Below are 21,975 nucleotides of genomic sequence, written 5' to 3' on the forward strand. Positions count from 1 at the left end.
GTTTGATTGGCTTGAAAGCCATTCGAATGCTGTGATCCTTGAGCAGAATAGCTAGCTCGATGGACACGTTACTAATATAAGGGATGGAAATCGAATTCCTTTACTAGATAGTGTGGTATCCATTAAGAACAAAAATCGAGAAAGGGTTTGAGATTCTTCCTTAAGATTGTCATCATTGTTTAGAATAGAGATTATCCAGTTCCTAAGGATATGTGGATTATCCCTGTTTTTGGAAAGGATGGTGAGGGAGAGGATAGGACATTAAGGTGTCTAGTACGAGTAGGCTTGTTGATTTTAACATCATTATCTAGCTTTTTTGTGACTAGATCATCCACAAAGAAGAAACTTTTCAAAGTGAAAGAGTCTGACTATGAATATATCTTCTACATCTTCTACACACCCTAACCAAATAGTAAATTTTGGTGTAGTTTGAGCTAGAAAGTGTCTCGGTTTTCCATGAAGAGACCAGCAAGGGGTTGGGAAGATAAGGGACTGCCTAAATGCCATTCTAAACTTTTATCTGTAAATATCATTATTCTATCGGAGAAATTACACAGCAGGCAATGATCGGAGGCTAACAAAAATGTGTGATGGTGAGATATTAGCAGAGACAATTTGTGAATAAAATGTGTGCACTAATGTGAATTTGCGATATACCAGTGAGATGTTTGGATTGTAAATAAATCGGTGAGCTGATACCACTAACAATTGGTCTTAATGGAATACTCTTTTTGTGCATTTTAGCACAACCACATTTCCACCAAGTGATAGAGTGAAGAGGTTTGAGATTCCATTTCAATTCAGGTGGCTATTTAGGCAAGTTCCAGTGTGATTTATTTCTCTTTTCATGAGTGATTCAGGTACGAGATTATGATCGAGACACAAGTAGGTGGAGAAGTCTGCATGTGTGCAAGATATTTTAGAATTGTAATCAGTAGTGTTCATAGCAACTGCATTGTCAACCTTGAGGATAAAGATAGTTTTGTTTTTCTTTAAAGCACAAAGAACCTTCTTCTCCGAACTTGTAATATTGATTCTGTTTGTTGATGAAGAAGGGAAAAGTGCACCAGCAGCTTTAAAATCTAATTTCATTCCCAGAATGAAGTGGAAGCTGGGAAATGTCTTTTCCCATACTACACAATATTGTCCACCTTTAGAATAAAGCGATAAATATTTTAAAAGTTGCCATTAGCAATCACTCCGATGGCAAATAGTCAAATGCTGACATCTCACCATCGAGACATCCTTGCTTAGCCTCGATGTAATTTCTCTTGGCACCAACATTCAGTTGATGAAGTGCTGGCCCTAATTAAAGATATCGTCTTATCGAACGTCACTAGATTATACGAATATTGCCTCCGATCTAACTTTCTTTGATGGAGGTGGAAGGGTTTTTTCCCCTCCCGGAACCTGCTATTCTTCATCTCGCAAAGCAGACAATCCAGCAGAAGAACAAATGCAGTTTGGGAGAATACAGGCATAAGGATCAATCATCTATTTCGTCGAATTTGGTTTGGAAAGCATGCATGATACGGTATGGGTGAACGCAAAAGCGTAAAATAGAACAGATCCTTGCATAGTACTCTTTAACTTAGCAGTCCTGTTAGAAATGGCTAGTCATGTTCTGAACCCAAATACAGCGCACATCCTTTACCAATCTAGGGAAAGTTAGCAAAGATTAAACTTCAAAGAGTTAGTGCACGTTTTTATTTTGATTCGACTCTCTTTTTATATACAATTCATTTATGTATTTTTTTTTCATTTATGTGTTTATTTAATTTTTATTTTTTGATATCTCAATAATATTTTTTTTCCCTTTGAGAACGATAGTTAGAAGGGCGAAATATGTAAAATATGGAGGGGGAAAAGAAAGATAGAAAGGAAGGTAGATAAATAAGCATTCAGTAAATTTTAGTAAAAATTCCAAATTTCAGTTTACATCCAAAAGGACAAAAAAAAAAAAAAAAAAAACGAATAGACACAGAGCGTGTGTCTTTGTCTGTCTTTTTTAAATGATTGAGTAATCATTTAAAAAGTAAGAAAAAAAAACAAGAGGGAAATAATAGAACGAGATAGAACCAAAATATGAAAATAATTCAAGCGATTCATAAAAAATTCGCATCTCGTGCTAACCGACCTTGGTTGTGGTCGAACCAACACACGAGCCTGATAGCGTACCACTAACTGCCGTAACTCAAAGCTTTAATCCTATTCAGGCAAACACCTACAAACAACCTATTTATAACTGGCTGAAACTGTTAAAAAACTTTGCATTGATCTGATTATCGGTAAAGTAGACAGTAATGGGATTGCAATATGGTGAACCCTTTAATATCACAGCTATTGCAAACTTACAGCTGTGCCTTAAATGTATAGACGAAGCCCTTTGGTCGGAAAGACCTGGGTTCGACTCCCGTCCGTGACGTGAAGAACCTTTATCTGGTCTCTTTCTACGAAAGGTGAGTTAACCGGTCTCATACGGATATGAAGTTTTTTTTTCCCGGTAACTCGGGTTTTTCATCCCTCAAAACAGCCTCCCGTGAACACACACGGCTATAGTCGTAAAATATACTACGGCAGGGAAGGCAACGGGAAACCACCTTGCTCATAATCATTTCCCTAGTATGGTAGCATATAACTTCCCCCACCAGTATAGGATTGATGGAGGTTATCACCACAAAATCGCCTTGAAATGATGTAATTGAAACTAACAGAGCTACAACAGAACCCTATGATTGGAAAAACCTGTTCGAATCGCGTGTATGACGCGAAAAATATTTTCCCGGGCCTTTCAGTCAAAGGCGAGTTAACCGGTCTCATACGTTGAAGGGAAATTTCTCAGAAACTTGAGGTTTTAGTCTCTTAAAATAGGCAAATTGGCTCCATGAGCACTCATATCTATAGGCAGAATAATAAAGTAGCATTGCTATAGTCCGAACCACGTAAACGAGCGCTGTCGTTGGCAGACTGCCAAGAAGAGTTAATTCATGTTGAAGGGAGAAAGAAATAAGGCGATGTACGAATTGGTCGCCAACACGCGAAATCACGTTCTTTATACTTAAAATTTTCCAATTGTTATACAAGAAAAATAGTTACCACTTTAAAAACTACAATGATCATAAAAGAAAAGTTAATTTTCCGACGTTGTAATAATAAACAACTCATCTCACACGACGGATTGATTACCCTATTATCGGAATGGATTCTCCTTCTTCTGACATGCGCAGAAGTATCGAAGGGTCTCGCATCTGTGGGCGTACTGACCCCACAAATACTAGGTTGATGGACACATACACACATTGTTCGATTGAAATCAACATTAAAAGGACATTACAAATATAAATACAGAGAGAAGTGTCATATTTCATCAAAATCTGTCAAAATGTGTACAGATTGACAAAAACATCTTAATAGATAATTACGCAGCGTTGTATTCTCGTGTAATTTTAGAAAAAGGGAAAAAAGCAAATACAGTAAATACAATAAAAGCTGGGAGAGAGAAAGACACACACAGAGAGAGAGAGAGAGAGAATAATAAAAATGCACATATTTCCTTCACAGTACTATTTGAATTATAACAAACAGTGTGTGTGTGTGTGTGTGTGTGTGTGTGTGTGTGTGTGTGTGTGTGTGTGTGTGTGTGTGTGTGTGTGTGTGTGTGTGTGTGTGTGTGTGTGTGTGTGTGTGTGTGTTCTTTGTTCCTCTGCTATTCGAGTCGCCAGAGAGAGAGAGAGAGAGAGAGAGAGAGGAATGCCGAGTGTTTTGCTGCAGGAAAACAGTTCATTGCAGTCACTGGCATGTGGTGAGTCGCATCGCTGATTTTCTCCATTCTTTCAACTAAATCGGAACTCCGGTTCGGTTCACCGCTTCTCGGGATGCTACGTGCCACGTGAATGCACCAGAAAAACGGAAGAGAAGAAAGATGAAAGGAAACACAAGTAAGAGATACAGTTTGAAAAAAAAAAATAAAATAAAAACCTTCTTTCTCGATCTAACAACAGGCTCCGAAATAGCCTTAGTGCACAGACTCAACATGCTGTTTGCGGTTGACTCAACACTTTTTGCGAATGACAGGTAGCTCCATCTACCGTGTGCATTATTTATTCATGAATTAAATTTATTATGATAATTATTATAATGAATAATTAAAAGAAACCTGAACTATAATTAATTGAATACAAAAATGTTCTAAAACTAATATCTAAAATCCCATTTATAAAGTGTGCTTTGGATGGAAGTGAGGCTCTAGTAGTTCATTATGTTGTTGTTAAGCCTAAGCCTAAAGGACCATGTTAAATCGGATATACTAGACTAGACATGTACTTTCCTCGAAATCGGTGTGTGTGTGTGGGGGGGGGATCTAATTTTGAAGTGTTTACTACAATAGAGAACGTGAAATATTTCCTTCAAAGACCGTGACACAGACCCGGAAGGCTACGGAAATCTCGAGAACTCCGTTCAACGTTAGCGTAAATGATACCATGATTCTGTATCAGATTCGGACCACCTAAAACGAGTGAAACATTCACGATTTTCGTTGGTTACACCAATCCAACTCTCTTGGAGCTTCACACTGATACCCATAATATGAAACAGAGTGTTCGTGCACAGAATAATAAAATTATTGATACCGTCGAAAGTAGACTACTTTTCGTCATTTGTTTTTTCTGCGTCTTGTGGCTTACTTTGTGATAACTTCATTTATTTTTCTTTCCATATAGAAAACAATTTATTAAAATATGATAATGATAAAAAAAAGTCGATTCTTTTCTTCAAGAATGATGACAATATAAGAAAATTTCAAAAATAAGTATCTATGGTGGGATGAGATCCCGCATATCGGTAGAAGAACGGGCAGGTTAACTGCCAGTCGGCTAGCTAAAGTACTAAATAATAATTTGTGAGTTCAACGTATCTCATCATTGGCCTGTGGAGTAAGATAGGCTGAGATTCAGCAGATAGTAGGAGATGAAATAAAGATAGAGTGCATAGTAGTAGAGTAGGTGAAAGAGGCCTCAGCTGACCTGTTTTAGCTGTTGACCCCCCAGGGGTGCTTCTAAAACGGTCGTTGATTTTTCACTTTTAAAAAGGAAAAATCCTGAAAATGAAAAAAAATGGAGAGACTAAGCAAATTTAACAAGTGTAAATATATCTAAAGACTTTGTGGAAGACAGTTCTAGCCCGGAAGACTCCGCCCTGAAAAGGGCTTGGGACCACCTCGATGTTGGCCTTCGCAGTTCGGGTTTGTTCAGGTCAACCCCAACCTTGGGACAGAAAAACTTTCAACTGCGAAAGGACTAGAGGTACCTGTGGGTTAAACGCTGATCGAGATAGCGTCAACACCTACAACTTGAAGGTGTTATAGGAGGTGCAGACACAACCGGATTCCCCCCCTGTACTATCTGGCAGATGGTTGGTGGGTCGCACCATCTCCTCAGGAACCGCTCTTCTCCCCGTAAGTACCTTTCCTGCTCCAGGAAGCGACGGAGGAAGGCTGAGAGACAGTTCTTTACACGGAGATGGATGCGATCCTCCTCGTTAAGAAGGTGTTTTTTCCTGATTTTCCAAATATGATGTTTAATCACATTTATTAGGAAAATCAGGTGTTTCTTGTTTTTGGTTACTGGGGGAGGAAACTGTAGCAAGACTACTTCGGCGAATGTGAGCGCTGGGATCGCAAGCACCTCAGCCAGTCTGTGCCAAACACGCTGTGCTGGCAGGCAGTGAAAGAAGAGGTGCCCTACGGTTTCTACCGCGCCGCAGACGTCGCAGAAGGGGTTGCACGGTCGCGAGCTGTAGGCTGATTTAACCAGTTTCACCGGGAGTCTGCCGTAGGCGATTCTCCAGGCTAAGTCCCGGTGAAATGGTTGTCCCCAGCTGTTTTTTATGTTGGTGAACAGCACCCCTTCGTTTGTGTCCAGATCGGGCTTTTCCCAGTCAAAGTGGTCAAAAATTTTCCAGTACAGCTTTTTTTGGCTGAGATGAAGTACTCGAACTCCATCCGTTGCCATTTTTTTGAAAAGTTTACATATTGTTTAGTATCACTCTAGCACCGTCTCCGCACATGGTCCGGCGTGGCCAGTGGTCCCGAAGTAGGGTAGGAAAAATCCTAAGAAGTATTTAATCAGATTGCCTGAAGGGTGATTTGATGCCAGTGCTTTCCGTATGGTCTGAGCAGTGTTGGTTAGGTGACAGTATTTGAGGATTGGCAGGGCAAATCCTCCTTGTGTCGGGGGAAGGTGGAGAAAAGGCCTGCGCACCTCGTGTTTCCTGTCGTTCCAGAAAAAAATAGTGATGTGTTTGTTAATGGCGTTGCCTTGTGTGTCTGTGATGTTTGTGAGGTTAATGGTGTGCAGTAACATCGGTTTTAGGACTGTTTTGATAACTGTTGCTCTACCTTCGAATGATAGGTAGTTGGGACTGAAGTGTTTGAGTTTTTCGCGACAAATTTCTATTAAGTTTTGTGTTTGCAACACTAGGGTCGTAGGAAGGGAATTCCTAGTATTGTTAATGGGCCGGTTGTGGGTTTCAGACCATACGGAAGACCGGCAGGGCCGAATTTCCCATAAATTTTGATTTTTGTTTTTTCGGGATTAGTGTGAAGACCACTGAGCATGCTCAACTCTCGCAGTATGCCGAAGAAGATGTAAATCGAGTCGGAATCCCGAAAGGTTCCGACAATGTCATCGGCATACACGATAGTTTTGATCTGTTTGGAGCCTAAGGGCAACGGTATTCCTCTTACTGCGCACGTCTCATCAATTTTTTTTAAAAGAAGCTCTACTACTAAAGAGAAAAGAAGGGGGCTAAGGGGGCAGTCTTGCCGAACCCCTCTGCGTATGGGAATGGGTTCTGAAAGAAACCCATTAATCGCAATATGTGTTGTTGTTTTACCGTACATGCTTTTGATTGCTTCCCTTACGCAGGCCGCCACTCCGACTTTCTCTAGGACATAGTACAGGAAGTTGTGCTTTACACTATCGAACGCTTTTTCTAAGTCTACTGATACGAGTGCAAGTGGGAGTTCCTTGTTCGTCACAAGGCGAAGAAGGTCTCTCATCAGGAAGAGGTTGAGCTCCATTGATCTGCCCGGAACTCCGTATACTTGAGTGCTGGTTAGCACACTCCCAATGCCCAACTTCAGACGGTTACAAATCACTCTTGCGAATAATTTGTAGTCTGTGTTAGTCAAGGAAATGGGCCTCCAGCCACCCATGCTATTCAGGTCTCTCCCTTTCTTGGGGATGAAAATTCTGTACCCGCTAACGAAGTCAGCAGGCACGTCACCAGTGAATAGGAATCCGTTGAATAGTGAGACCAGGATAGGCAAGATGAAGTTCCAGGCTGAGCGATAGAGCTCAACGCCTAGCCCATCAAGGCCAGGGGTTTTCCGTAGCTTAAGCTGTTTGTAAGCTCGAGTAACCTCTTCCGACGTGATCGGTCTCTTTTGAAGAGTTCTGAGGTGTTCAGGCATGTTGTCAATGTTCCACACTCCGAAGTCGCCTGTCTCCTCAGTTTCGTCGGAATAGGTTCTCGTGTAATGCTGGGAAAATTGCTGCAGGATGTCTCCCGTGGTCGTGAGTGTTTGCCCGTTAACGTGAATTTGCCGAACCGTTTTCTCGTCTTGTGCTGCTATGCGCTGCCGGTTGAAAAAGGCGGCCGACGGTGTTTCCGCCTGCCAGAGAAACAGTCCGGTGCAAAAATCGAGCTCGGCGACTTTTTTCCGTCGAAGTGCCTCGAGTTCGATTTCCACGGCTTTTAATAAGCGAATCGCTAGGAATACCGTTTCTCTGATTAGCCCGGTATCACCCTAGCTCTCGATACAGCTCTCTCATTTTTTTCCCTTTGCGCGTGAGCTCTTTCTCTGGAGATGTTTTGGAAGAGCTCTTTTGCCTCGGTTTTGAACTGGGCCCACGCGTCCCACTCCCAGTTGGCCCTTTTCCTTCCTTCGCATAGCAGCTGCAAATCCTTGCTATAAATTTTGGGGAGGCCTGGAGGCATTTTCCAGGGTCCTCTCGATGTTTCTACGACCTTGGGTAGTTCGATGTTCAACAGAACCATTTTATGGTTTGTTATCGAACTACCAACCGCTATATGCCCGACCGAAATAACTCGTGGCCCTAGGTTCCTGGAGATATAAAGGCGGTCGAGTCGTGTTGCGACTCCTCCTCTCGCCCATATGGTACCCACTGTGTCTGGATTATGTTCCCTCCAGATGTCGATGAGGTCGACATTATCACAACACAGTTGCAGTTCCCTAGAGCCACCGGTACCGGAGTTGTTGCCACCAACTTTGTCAAATCTTACGTCAGCGATGCAGTTTCAGTCTCCCCGGCAATGATATACTGAGCCACGTGTAAATAGGGTTCTAGGGACGTGAAGAACCTGCTTCGCTGGTGGACGTTGTTAGGGGCATATACATTAAAGAAGCGGATGACTCTACCTCCAAACTTCCAGTCTATAGACTAGACGTCCTGCAGCATCTTTCTGTACATTGAAAAACCGCCTAGAATAGGCTGACGAATAAGGATTCCTCCCAACCCCCTCGCACAGCGCTCTTCGAAACACCAGAACTTTGTACGGGGAAGCTTCTAGAGAAGTTTTCTATGTCCCTGTACTGATAGAAATGCGTCTCCTGAAGAAAGAGTACATGAACCTCATGCAGTAAGAGTAGGCTCCAAACAGAGCGTTGTGCGTTGACGGAGCGCAGACCGTTAATGTTGAAAGTGGTGACGCGAAATTTGTTGTTCATATTATGGTGTAGTTATAGGAAGGCACGATTAGAACTTTAGTGTCTCCTCTGTAACTATTTTGATTAATGCTGTGATGTTGCTGTCGTGTAAGCCCATATTGGCGGCTAGAATGGAGTTCCTAAAGGAGTTTTGTTCCTCATTTAGAATATCTGGCACGGCGAGTTTGTCCCATTCCAAGCCAACACAGGGTTTTGATGAACCCTTCGTAGAGTGGGCATAGAAGTGTGGCTCGCCGTTTTTTTCTATGGCATTGTGGATTCTTTCAAACCCGTCCTGGTCTTTTTGGACGTGGTGGAGAATGGTAGCTCCCTCTGGAATTATTTTAGGAAATGGTGCTGGGGTGGGTTCCGTTTCTGTCGTGGGGAGGGTGGTAAGGTTTCCGCCCATGGGCAACCTTTTGAACGAAGCTTGTTCGTCTTCTACCTGCTCCCTTTGACGTTTTGCTGTAGAGGTGTCCATTTCCTCTATGGCCGTTGCTGTGGTTGTATCTGTGTTCATCGTGGGGGGGGGGGGCACGCTGTCTGTTGAAGTTTGGCTCCTGTACTTTTTGGTTTTCACCAATGATGTCTGTTTGAACCCCTCTTGTTTGCCACCTTTGGGTTGGGCGGTGTTATCGGTGGAGGGGTTGAGGTGGGTTCTTTTGGTGGTTCTGTATTGTCAGAGCTGGGGGGAAGGGATGGGGAGTGATTGTATCGCTCCCCCTATTCGTTCTGCTGATGTTCTGTGTTGACACACATTGTACCTGTGGTCTTTCTGGTGGCATTTTTTGCAGGGGTTGGTGCAGTGTGGTAGGGAGTGGCCAGATTCACCACAGTTGCTGCACTTGGCCTTGGCACATTCTGCTCCCAGGTGCTCGTGGGAGCCACACCTATAGCATTGCCTTGTGATACCTGGGTAGCTCACCGTGACTTTTGCGGAGCCGATGGTGACAAAGTTCGGAACAGTTGATTTCATCTCCATTGTGAAGATGACCTCTCCTGATTTCCAATCCGGGTAGTCAACATCGGTGCCCTGTGTAATGTTCTTAATTGTGTCCCATTTAGCGAATGTCTATATATTCGAGGGGAACCTGTTAATTTTTACCGTTCTTATCAGGCTTCCCACCAAGAACGGAGTGATTTCTACGTCATCACATTTAAATCCCTCCAGCAGTTTGTCCCTGGTTGCAGTATTTTTTACCACTACCTGGAATCTCCATGCCCCGAAGGGATAAACCAGTAAATGTTTTCAGAACTTCACAGATTCGTCTTTTACGTAGTGATAGGCACATTTTTTTAGTTATCATCCAATCACACTTGATCATAACAGCCATTTACGCCGATTTTTCTTCATATGGTTCTCAATTATATTAATTATAAAAGGGTGTACTTATATTTTAGCTTAAAAAGAAGAAAATTTATTAATTTTTATTTTAAAATATATTACAAAATTATTATTATTTTTAAATAATTATAATATTTAATTTTTTATAATATAAAAAATAATAATTTAATAACGAATGGAATTGCAAATTAATTTCGAGATTCTTTAGAACCTAACAAAATGCTTTGTAGAGGAGTCTTTGAGGAGGGGAAAAAATAAATAAAGTTTAATTTATGTATTCTCCCAATACATGCAAATGACGAGTATGTAAAAGATTCCAATCATTTCATCAAATCCTCTATATCCTTTTTTGCTTTTTGTTATCGAGAATCGATCTGTCGTTAAAATCAATCAATCTAATTTGTCCAAGAATGTCCGACTGTTATGCTGATTTGGGCAGTTTCCAATTAAAATCGACGTTTAGTACGTAAAGACGCCAATAGATATCACTAGAATCGCTACACGAGGCACCTCTTAGATCATGCGGCAAATCAAGAAGTCTGCTGTGTGTTTGCACACTTGGTTTTATTATTTTTAATAAAATATTTATTTATAAATATGAATTATATAAATTTATATTTATAAATAAATATATATGTAAATGATATGAATATAAATATATATTTATAAATAATTTTATTTATAAAACTATTAAATTTTATTTTAATGATTTATTAAATCAATGAAAATATTTCTTTTTATTTTTAACAGTTTTAATAATTAGTTTTCATTGAATGGATTAAAATTGAATTGAAAAAAAAATGCATTAAATACATCCGTTACATAAATATTTACATCAAAAGTAGATAGACTTTATATTTTTAAAATTTATTGCTTATATGAAAAAGTAAAGGAAAAATTTAATAAATAATAAATCGCTTATGTAAATAGTGTAGTGAATAAAGAAGGGTATTCTTTGGGTTAAAGTTCTAATAATAACTTACTTCTTCGAATGAAAAACTCCGAAGCTTCGTCGACGATACACGTTGGTTCAAAATACCTGGGTTAGAATCCCATCTGAGAAACGAAAAACCCTTTATCAGAGCTTTCACCCGAGGGTGGTTAACCGGCCTCATACGGAGGTGGAGGGCTTTCTTCTATCGAAAGCCCGGGATTTTCATCCCGCAAAATAGGTAAACCGAACACAATTTACAGTCATAATACGCTGTTTATTTCTGAACAATAAATTCAATAATCCAATTGTTTAAAAAAATAAATGGTGTATTAGATATTAAGTATATTATATATATTAAAATTTAATATATAGTACATTTTATAAATTATAATTTATATATCTTTATTATTCCTTATAATTTTTAATAAATAAACATTAAAATGAAATAATAAAATAAAAATTAAATAAAATAATGAATATATTATCTTATTTCATTATTTATTTTGCTCACAGATGGCACTGATGCATTATTAATTTTGTAACTTTTCATTTCTAGGATAAACATATTTATATTTCATAAATATGAATATTTCGTTTCAATAATACTGAATATTTATTTCCGTATTTATTAAACGCTTGCATACATCGCAAGATTAGAGAAATAGGAATGAAAAGAAAGAAGGATAGTGTGTTCTAGATTCTCACCTTCGTCTTTATCAGACAAAAAAGAGGGTGTTCCATTATTCAAAAACGAGTTGAAATCCTATGGATTTTCTCTTTTTCTCTCTCTCTAGTATTAACGTTCTCGCCAAGAGTAGTTTTGCATTTTGTTTACTCGATGGAGTGAGAAATGAAATGGAAAGCAAAGCAATGTCTTCCAAGAAATAAGACGAAGACTTTAGCAGGCAACAACATTCTACAGTGTTATGTAAACTATCTAAAATAGTTTGCAAATGGGGTCGGAAGGATTTGACTTCCTGTTTCTAGAAGAGCTTTTCGTTTCATTCTACATTAGTTTGTTACAGTTCTTCTTGAGAATAAATCTTAGAGAGAGAGAGAGAGAGAGAGACGGGAGAATATTCAAAAAGTTTAACTCTTGACCATGTAAATAACTCACAGTAGCTAAATCGAGAACCAAAGAAGAGTATATTCAGTGGCCAAAATAATAGAAATATCCAGATGCTAGTTAGCTAAGCAATGGTGTCCCTACTCGACAAACAGAAAAATAAAAATGGTAAATTGAGTTGGAGCTCCATTGCTTGTATTTAGATGTTCATCAATGTCTTTAGCAGGGGCGAATTTTCCATGCTTGCTATGCAAGCTCATTAATTGAGAAAGAAGTAATATTTATTTCTTAATAAATACATGCATTTATAAGCATTCCGTTTAGGCTTTTATTTTCGTAGACAGAAGACGTCTTAAGCTTGCGCGGCAATAATTGAGCTTTGCGTTGTGTATGGAAGGCCGATGCTTGCTCGTCTAGTCAAAGCTACCTTGGCTTGCTCGGTTGTAGGAGCTTCCAGGTCTTCGCAGCAGCACTGTGAGTTCATGCACGCGCATAGCCATTTCAAGTCGTCTCACTCTGTTGCTTAAACACAGGCCGTACGCAGTCAAAGTAGCTCTAACCAGTGAGCTTCAGCCAGCCTTTACAAGTGTGCGTGTTGATTGGGAAAATTAAGTTACCACCAACTTTTTATGACGATGTTATTGACTAGTTCATAAAGAAAAACCATAGGGTAGAATTTGTATTCAAGTAGCTAAATTGAAAAAGATAGAATATCATTTGTAAAATAAATGTTGTATTTGCATGATTAAATGTACATAAATTTCTAAATATATAGTTTTAAATGGTCAGAACCTCATTCAAAAACAAACCAGACTAAAAGTATACAATACATTAGCCCTACCAGTCTTACTGGATGGAAGTGAAATCTGGACAATAAAACAAAAAGACAAACGAAGATTAATAACAGCAGAAATGAAGTTTATGAGAAAAACTGCAAAGTATACCCTATTTGATCACAAAAGAAACGAAGAAGTTATGAAAGAATTAAACCAAGAATCAGTAATAGAAAAAAAATTAAAAAAATATAAACATAAATGGATGGAACACGTTCAAAGAATGAAAACAGAGATTACCAAAACAAGCCTTAAAGTACAAGCCATTAGGAAAAAGAAAACCAGGACGTCCTCTTAAACGATTCAACGATGACTTAAGGCCGGAACAGGCCATGCTAGGCCTAAATTCTTGATATGCATGATGATGATGATGATGAATTCATTATTCCGCTAATCAGACTTCAATATCACTCCCTGAATGATAACAAGAGCAAGATTGAATTTCTAGACCAGCATTCGCCCCTGGTCTTTAGCTTGAAGACGACTTTCGATGCCAGGTATGATGATACAACTATCGGGATGTCCACACAGATATTCGCTATCATTTCATGAATCCAATATACAGTATTACTATTGTTTGTAATGTATTTTTGTCTGTAAATTTCGCATGTTTTAGTGGTCGGTTTGCCTGGAAAAATCCAGTATGAGATCAGCCAACTCTACAGATGACAATCCCTGATAATGGTTCTTTTCTTCCTAGAAAAATTCAGCACAAAGTGTGGGACCATTACTCTACCTATAATCTGAAATCTCTTGAAAAAAGTGGTTCCATGTTTGAAACCCTTTTTATCTGACCTTTACCTGACCGTCGATATTAAATGTGCTATAGGCGAGACTGACGATATGTCAGATGCATTGATAGAAAATAGGCAATAGCTGTCTCCGAGTGAAAGGACAATTGACCCTCAAAGAAAGCGGGTCTACTTATACGCGGTTTTTTTTTTCCAATAAATATATTGGTAATTTTTTGGAGATTTGAAATAATTTGAAAAAAAAAAAAAAAACTCGCAGACGAACCACGTAGCCTAGAAATATCGAAAAAATTAAAAAATAAGTTAGGTAAGTCATGAATGCATAACATATATGGAGATATTAGTCTATTTTATCATTTACTACCATAAAGTATACACAAATCTATTATAAAAATTTAAAATTTATCAAAACTTACGTCCCCCCCCCCCCACACTTATAGAACGTATATGGTCATTTGCAGTTGATAGAAATGTGAACAAACGTAAAGATGCAGTATTAAATCATAAATGCATGAAATTACCTGTAATTAATTAGTTAAATTAATTAATTAGCATAAAATAAAAATTTTATAACGATTCACTCATTAGTGTATAGGCCAGGCTACCATAAAGCGATCAGATTGCTGCTTCTTCGTTATCAAAAGTTATGCCTGTAAATAAATATGAATTTCTTTTTCACATTATCTTTTCTTGTGTTAGCAATACGTATAACATGTACAGCGGTTTGTATCATATAAGACCATATTGATGTAGGTACTGTAGCTTACTTTATTGTAAGAATATATACATACATATCATGTAAAATATGTGTTAATCGACTGTTTATGTTATTGGTAAGGCTTCCGGTAAGGCTTCCGGTCAACAGTAGGCTATTAGTAGTTAAGTTTTTGGGGAGTCAAAAGTTATACGCGAATTTTAGAACAACGCTGTATGTTCCCCCCCCCCCCCCAACCCCTGTGTTGTCCAAGGGTCAACTGTTTTTGCATTCTAGTGATCTGAATGGTGTACTTGTACTCTATTTATGCATGGATCGGTAATGTTAAGAATATTCAAGTTAATCATGCTTACCAGGGTACACCTAATGATTGATGTTAATGGATGTGATTACCCACGCATGTGTCCAACCCATTAATGGATAACCACCCGAATCATAACTGGATCACGTGTCTCTCTGGTATGATTATTGGACTTTACCTTAATGGATTTCAGGCTCACTTGGTACGTTTTACCTCCATCAAGAATCGTTGGGATGTGTTGGATTAAAATGTTCATGCCAAGAATCAATGACCAGCAAATCTAGTGGCTGCATGTATTTATCATGTCGCTCTGGAGGATTCACAACTTACCCGTGTTTTCATGACCTACACCCTATGTCCAAAAAAAAACCGAACTTTTCGAAAATAGAAGAATTTAGTGGAGCCATCTGTTGCATCTTCATTGTTGTTGTATCAATACTAATGAAGGTTGCCGCTTTCGACAACCTTCATTAGTGTTGTGTTAACTGTTTATGACATTTGTTTCATTAGAAGCCGTGTTGTAGTGCCAAGAGTGACAGTTTGTTTTGACGAACGGTCGGAAAATGAGTTTCAAGCAGGGAGCTGCGATTGACTTTTGTGTTAAACTTGGTAAAAGTTTTGCCGAAACGCATCAAATGCTTCAAAAAGCATACGGTGATGAATGCTTATCCGTACTCAAGTTTACGAGTGATTTAAGCGATTTCAAAGTGGTCGTGAGACGCTCGAGGACGAGGAAAAGTCGGGCCGTCCAAAAACTGGACTGAGCGAAGTTAACAACCAAAATGTGGATGATTTCATCAATGAAAACCCGAAATCGTCAGTGAGATTGATTGAAGATGAATCGGGGATTCCGAAATCAACTGTGCGCAACATTTTGACCGAGAGTTTGGGCCTTCGTAAAATGTATTCACGATTTGTTCCCCACAAGTTGACCGACGACCAAAAAAAGTATCGAATTGAACACTGCAAGGACCTCATTAAAACCGTTCGTAAGGACTCAAACTTCCTTGAAACGATCGTCACTCTCAAACGAAACGTGGTGTTTTGAGTATGAGCCCGAAACAAAGCGCCAGAAGTGGAGACCACCAGAAGAGGGTCATCCGAAAAAAAGCCGCTTGGAGAAGTCAAAAGTAAAGACAATGCTGATTTGTTTCTACGATTCCAAGGGGGTTATCCACAAAGAATTCGTTCCGCCTGGCCAAACGGTCAGTGGTGAGTTTTATCTCGAAGTTCTGAACCGATTAATAGCGAGAATTCATCGCGAACGGCATGAATATCGTGACGATCGACCGTTCGTCAAAACACACTGTCACTCTTGGCACTATAACTCGGCTTCTAATGAAACAAATGTCATAAACAGTTGACACAACACTAATGAAGGTTGCCACTTTCGACAACAAAAAGATACAACAGGTGGCGCCACTAGTTTCTTCTATTTTCGAAAAGTCCGGTTTCTTTTTGGACAGAGGGTGTAGTAGAGTCAATTCCCCGGAATATCGAAGTTTTTCTAAAGATTCATGGTGAGATGGGCATCTCTATGATGCACTATGACTTTATGCTCACCATTACTTACTTTTATCACAACATACTCTATTTCCCTAGTTTTTCTTTTGTTTTGCTTATTTCGTTAAACATAACTAATCATCAGTGTTCTGATGGGCTCTTTAGTCTAATATTTTTGGATCCAGTCTCTTTCAGTTTAACTACTTTTATGACAATTTTAGCGACTTATATTTTGTATCGGAATTCTTTGATTGGAAGCAAAGCTATCTGCAGACTCCTCTCATTACAAAGGCAGAGACTATTGAGCAATCACGTCTTGCATGGAAAATTCAAAATAATCCTTCAAGCAGCTCGTGTGGACGTTTTTATTTGAAGCTGAGATAACAGATCGGTATCGGACGTGACAAGTGTTTGCTCCCAACAAATCGGGGTAGTCAAGGAGAACGTGAGAGGCTGAACACCTGTCAGACATAAACAAAAGGACTAAAATATTCAAAAATCACCTAAATAAATAATAAATCTATATTATTTAACGATGGTACATTTAGATAAATGCGAATATATGGTTAGATTGACATCACACAATAGCACAAACGTTTCGTTTACGTGGCAAATGATTTTCACCACAAGGTGTGAAAATATCTATTTATATCAGGGCGTGCGCGTGGGACTCAACCCAGAAAGGTTGTAAACTAGCACATTAGTACAGTGGGTGGCCTGAAGAATTTTTTATATCGTTATTATTTTTTAAAATTTTTTGGATTTTTATTTTATTTTTATATGTTCCAAAAATATTCCTTTAAAAGTCATACCTAAAATTTTACTATACAATTTTATTCCTTTGATAATTAGAGCAATATTAATACACCTATGATTGGAATTTATCTTATCCCTTTATTAAAATTCGTAAAAATAATTTTTTTACACATTCAAGTGTCTTAAATACGATGCTGTAGTTTAATTAAAATTTAATTAAGTTTAATTTTATTTTAATTTTATTTAAATTTTAATTAAAATTAAATTTTAAATTTTAATTTAATTAAACTTAATTAAATTTTAATTAAGTTTAATTATTTAAATAATTTATGTGTGCTCGTCTGTTCCTAACGAGTTCATTAATTCCTTTAGGCATGGACTTTACCAACGTAGAACCCATTTTTCTTATTTCTGAATCTCAAAACCATACTTTTATAATGGATTGTATTAAGTTATCGTTTGTATCAGAATTTAATTTTCCAAAGTCTCTATTTCACTTTGGCCCAAATTTTCTATTGAGTTAATGTCAGGAGAGTCACTTCTCATCATCTATCAAAAGACACAAGTGATTCCTGGATTTAAGTCTACAGCGGACAATCTAGGAATTCAATTTGCTTTTCATAGCTAAAAAACGAGCAATTGTAGTTTTCCTTTTCTTTCTGATCGCTTTAAAATTGCATTAGCAGTACCCAAACTAGCACCACACTTATTGGTCATTTGTCGTTGAGTCCTGAATGTGTGCTAAAAAAGAGTACATCTTTTTAAACGCTTTCTTAGAGTTGTATCCATTTGAAATATACACGAAATGAATAAAACCCTACAAATATCAACTTGTTTACATTATTAAACACGCACAACACTATTAATAAACATCGCAGAGACAGTTCAAACACTTAAATCACGCGCACTCAACCAAAATAGTGAAATAAAAATAAAACGAAAACCAAAATCATTGTAAACTGAAACAAAACCAAACTAAAAACCTGACTAAAATTCAGCTTGTTCGGATTAATTTGTTCGCTACTGTAGGTAATAATGATGTCAAAAGAAACCACATAAAAGTGGAAATTATTACGTTAGAGATTTTTAAATATTGGAGCATTGATGCCAATCAGCCTTTTTAAGTACATTTCAGTAAATCAAAATGCTTTAAAGACTTCACATTTTAATATCTATTAAACCTATGAAGGTTCCCTAAAATTGATAATTTCTCTTCTAAGCTGCCTCTTGGGACAAATGTCCCCACCCCCTTTCTTTTGCCACCCTCCCTAGTTTTAACTAATATTACAATAACGTCCGCATCCAAACTTCTCTCTATTGCGAGACAACTGGACATGAAATCGAGCCTGGATCGGTGCCCTTTTACTTTTTCGCCGACAGTGCACTTGGCCACAACAATCCGATCACGCCTGAGTTGGTTGTTCGCTATGGAAAGGCCGTAGAAAGGGCTGAATAACGAATCTGTTCGTCACGAGAACAGTTTTAGAGACGAACCGAGTATATAACTTGCCTATCGCCATAGAGACAGACCCGCTGGCAAATTAAATTACGCCATTATCTCAGTCAAGTGAATAACATTACCACCTGCCCCGTACGAACATGCGAATAAGCTGCGTTCATCTTGCGCAAGTACACGGCAATGCTCTGCTGCCTAGCCAAATTAAAATACATTGTGGTCTGAGGACCTTCCTACGTGCGCTACAAAGACTCCTCTTCCCCCCCCTTCTCCTCACTCATCCCCCCCCCCCCTCACTCACTTCCTCGGCCTCCAAAAGCAGCCTGAGATGTAGCCCCGGTGAACTTAGGGGAACTGCTAGTGTGGGCACGCGCCCTTAATTAATTAGACAACTGTCTGTGCATGAAATCGTGTGATCTATTTAACAAGTTGGAAGTGCTAGCGAACGCTGGCCATACGCGAGACACTAGTCGCATAGGTGGCAGCGGTAATGATCGCGGTTATTGATCTCAAATTCGCAATGGACCCGTACATGTTGTGTGTCGAATTGAAGACTTAATTCATCGTCTGCATTGATTAAATACCGGCGAACCTTTAATTAATACCGAAAGAATGTAAAAGCGGAGTTACGTTCTAGAAGAGAAAGGTAAAAAGAAAGAGAGAAAGAAAAAGAGAGAGAGAGAGAGAAACAAGACAACAAAAAACATCCACGTTGATTCCAACCTCATCTCCCAGCAGACTTGATGAAAGAGATGTTCAACACCCGTTTGCAATAATAAAATTTATTACTTCACCAACTCTCTTGTCATGAGCGGTCTGGTACTGATTAAAAATTTCCTGTCTTCTTTCATTTAAGTACTCTCGAGCATTAAAAACATATGGTCGATGGAGTCATTAACAATCCTACAGACTTTGCGATAAAACGTAGGATGTTAAAAACTACCAATTGGTTCTAAGGTTATTGGACAGAGCATGCAGTTTTCTTTTATGAAAATTTTTGTTCTAGAAATTATTGTCGTTTTATGACGTCATAAAATTATATCCAATAAAAAGTGTCATTTCAATAATGGCAACAATTGTAGTATGAAGCGGTGGTTTGTTTCAATTTCTGGTGCACGCGCTCATCGAAACGAACAACAAAAGTGGTTTGGGAAAAATTAAATGAAATTACATGTTAATTTTTTTTTTAATCACAGCACGTGTGCTGGTGGTTGTTTGTTTCAACTACTGGTGCACGCGCAGATAAAAATTAACAACAATGAAATTGAATAAAAGTAGTTTGGAAAAAAAATTAACTGAAATTACACGTTAATTTTTTTTTATCACAGCACGTGGCCTACTGGTTGTTTGTTTCAACTTGTGATGCACGCGCAGATAAAAATTAACAACAATGAAATTGAACAGAAGTAGTTTGGCAAAAAAATTAAATGAAATTACACGTTGAAAATTTTTATCACAGAAGGTGGATGTTTGTTTCAACTTTTGGTGTACGCGCAGATAAAAATTAACAACAATGAAATTGAACAAAAGTAGTTTGGCATAAAATTTAGTGAAATTGCACGCTGAAAATTTTTATCACAGCACGAGACGTGGTTATTTCTTTCTACCACGCAGTGCACGTAAATTTCATGAATTGTGAGACATCTTTTACGTTGAAATTAACATCTTGCCGAGGTGATTTCTTTATTATTTTTTTAAAGAAGCGCTTAAACTTATCTATATTATACAAAAATGATAACCAAGATAAGAAAACTTTGAATAAGCAAGCTATCATTATATACGCTTAGGCTTCAGGAGGTATTATTTACATACTGACAATGAACGGCTATTAATAGAGCGATGGCGAATACGTTCATTATCTTTCTATTATTCACTTTCTTCCTTTCATCACCCTTAGCATCAGGCCGGTGTTTACTTAACAATTTACTAGCGCATTTAAGCTTCACTTCCATTTGCATAGTCAATTTACATATCAATTGTTCCTAGCCTATGGAGACGTCCATTAAATCTATAGCCCTTCAGGCCAACATGTCAGTCTCAATGAACGAGAAGAGTCGACAGTCGACAGCTCACTTAATGCACTCATGAAGTCCGTACTTTCGCCATCTTTCGAGCCACAACAGTAGTGAACCCCTTTAGGTCAATATTTGCTGATGGCAAAGACGTCAAGCTATACCGGAGATAGGTAAACATTTACTTGCTCTTGAGCGTGATTATGTTTTCCAATAGTAGCGTAAACCGGATGAGTTTATGAAGTAGAATAGTATACTTGAAGCACACTGTTACACTTGACTCGCGAGCTTGAAATAACCCTTTTCGCCCCTCAAACAGCTGTGTTGCATGCCCTTTAGAAAACAAACAGTTCTGCCCTCGATAATAGGAGGTAGTGCAGTTAACTCGAAACTATATTTTATACGTATTTTATTATTATTATTTTTTTGTTTGTTTTTAACCATCGATCTTTTTAAATGAAAGCATAACTCATCTATCGTCTCCTCGGCTTCCTTCAAAAGTCAGATTTTCTAGATGCAATACTTGTTAGTTAAATAGATCTATCAGGTCAGACAGCCATACGGTAAGAGAAATTGTAAACTTAAAAAAGATAAATAAAAAAAGAAAATGAATATAAAATCATATGGAAACTAAAATAAAACTTTAAATTACTTAAAATTATATGTTAATTTACTTTAATTTTTTTTAAAAATGTATTACTTTTTAAACACTATTAATAAAATTACATTATCAACGAATAAATAAATTGGTGTCTAAGATGACCACCATAGAGAAAAGAAATAATCGATCAATCGACCGTGAGATGCGATGATTGATGTTATATGAGATGCCCATATAGGGTAACGGATGGCAATGCTGAACCAATGAAGTTTAACTGAGGTTCGGCTGTTGCTGTTATCCTGGGTTAATGAGTTCGCTCTCTTAGGGTTTGCCCTAAGGGAGCACTTTGAGTCTCCGGGGAAGGTGTTCTCCGGCACGGCCCGCTGAGGGGTACTTGCCGGTGAATTATTTTCCTCGGAATATGAGCGGTTCTGCTCGGTACTCGAGTTTCACTGAGTAGAACCAACGCTGAGATTTGGACGGTCTTTCGCCCACGAATGAGTGGCCTAGAGATCGTCCGATATCCGATATTTTTGATATCACCTTTACTTACATATACGATGATTGATTTTATATGAGATGCCCATATAGGGTAACGGATGGCAATGCTGAACCAATGAAGTTTAACTGAGGTTCGGCTGTTGCTGTTATCCTGGGTAAATGAGTTCGCTCTCTTAGGTTTTGCCCTAAGGGAGCACTTTGAGTCTCCGGGGAAAGTGTTCTCCGGCACGGCCCGCTGAGGGGTTCTTGCCGGTGAATTATTTTCTTCGGAATGAGCGGTTCTGCTCGGTACTCGAGTTTCACTGAGTAGAACCAACGCTGAGATTTGGACGGTCTTTCGCCCACGAATGAGTGGCCTAGAGATCGTCCGATATTTTTGAGATATCACCTTTACTTACACATACGGTGATTGATTCATTCAATCCAATACCCTTGGAGGGTAATGGATGGCAATGCTGTAGCCAATGAA

Source organism: Typopeltis vanoorti, chromosome 17 (genome assembly GCF_054136105.1).
Source record: "Typopeltis vanoorti isolate ZY-2024b chromosome 17, IOZ_Tvanoo_1.0, whole genome shotgun sequence".
In the NCBI taxonomy this organism is placed as follows: Eukaryota; Metazoa; Arthropoda; class Arachnida; order Uropygi; family Thelyphonidae; genus Typopeltis; species Typopeltis vanoorti.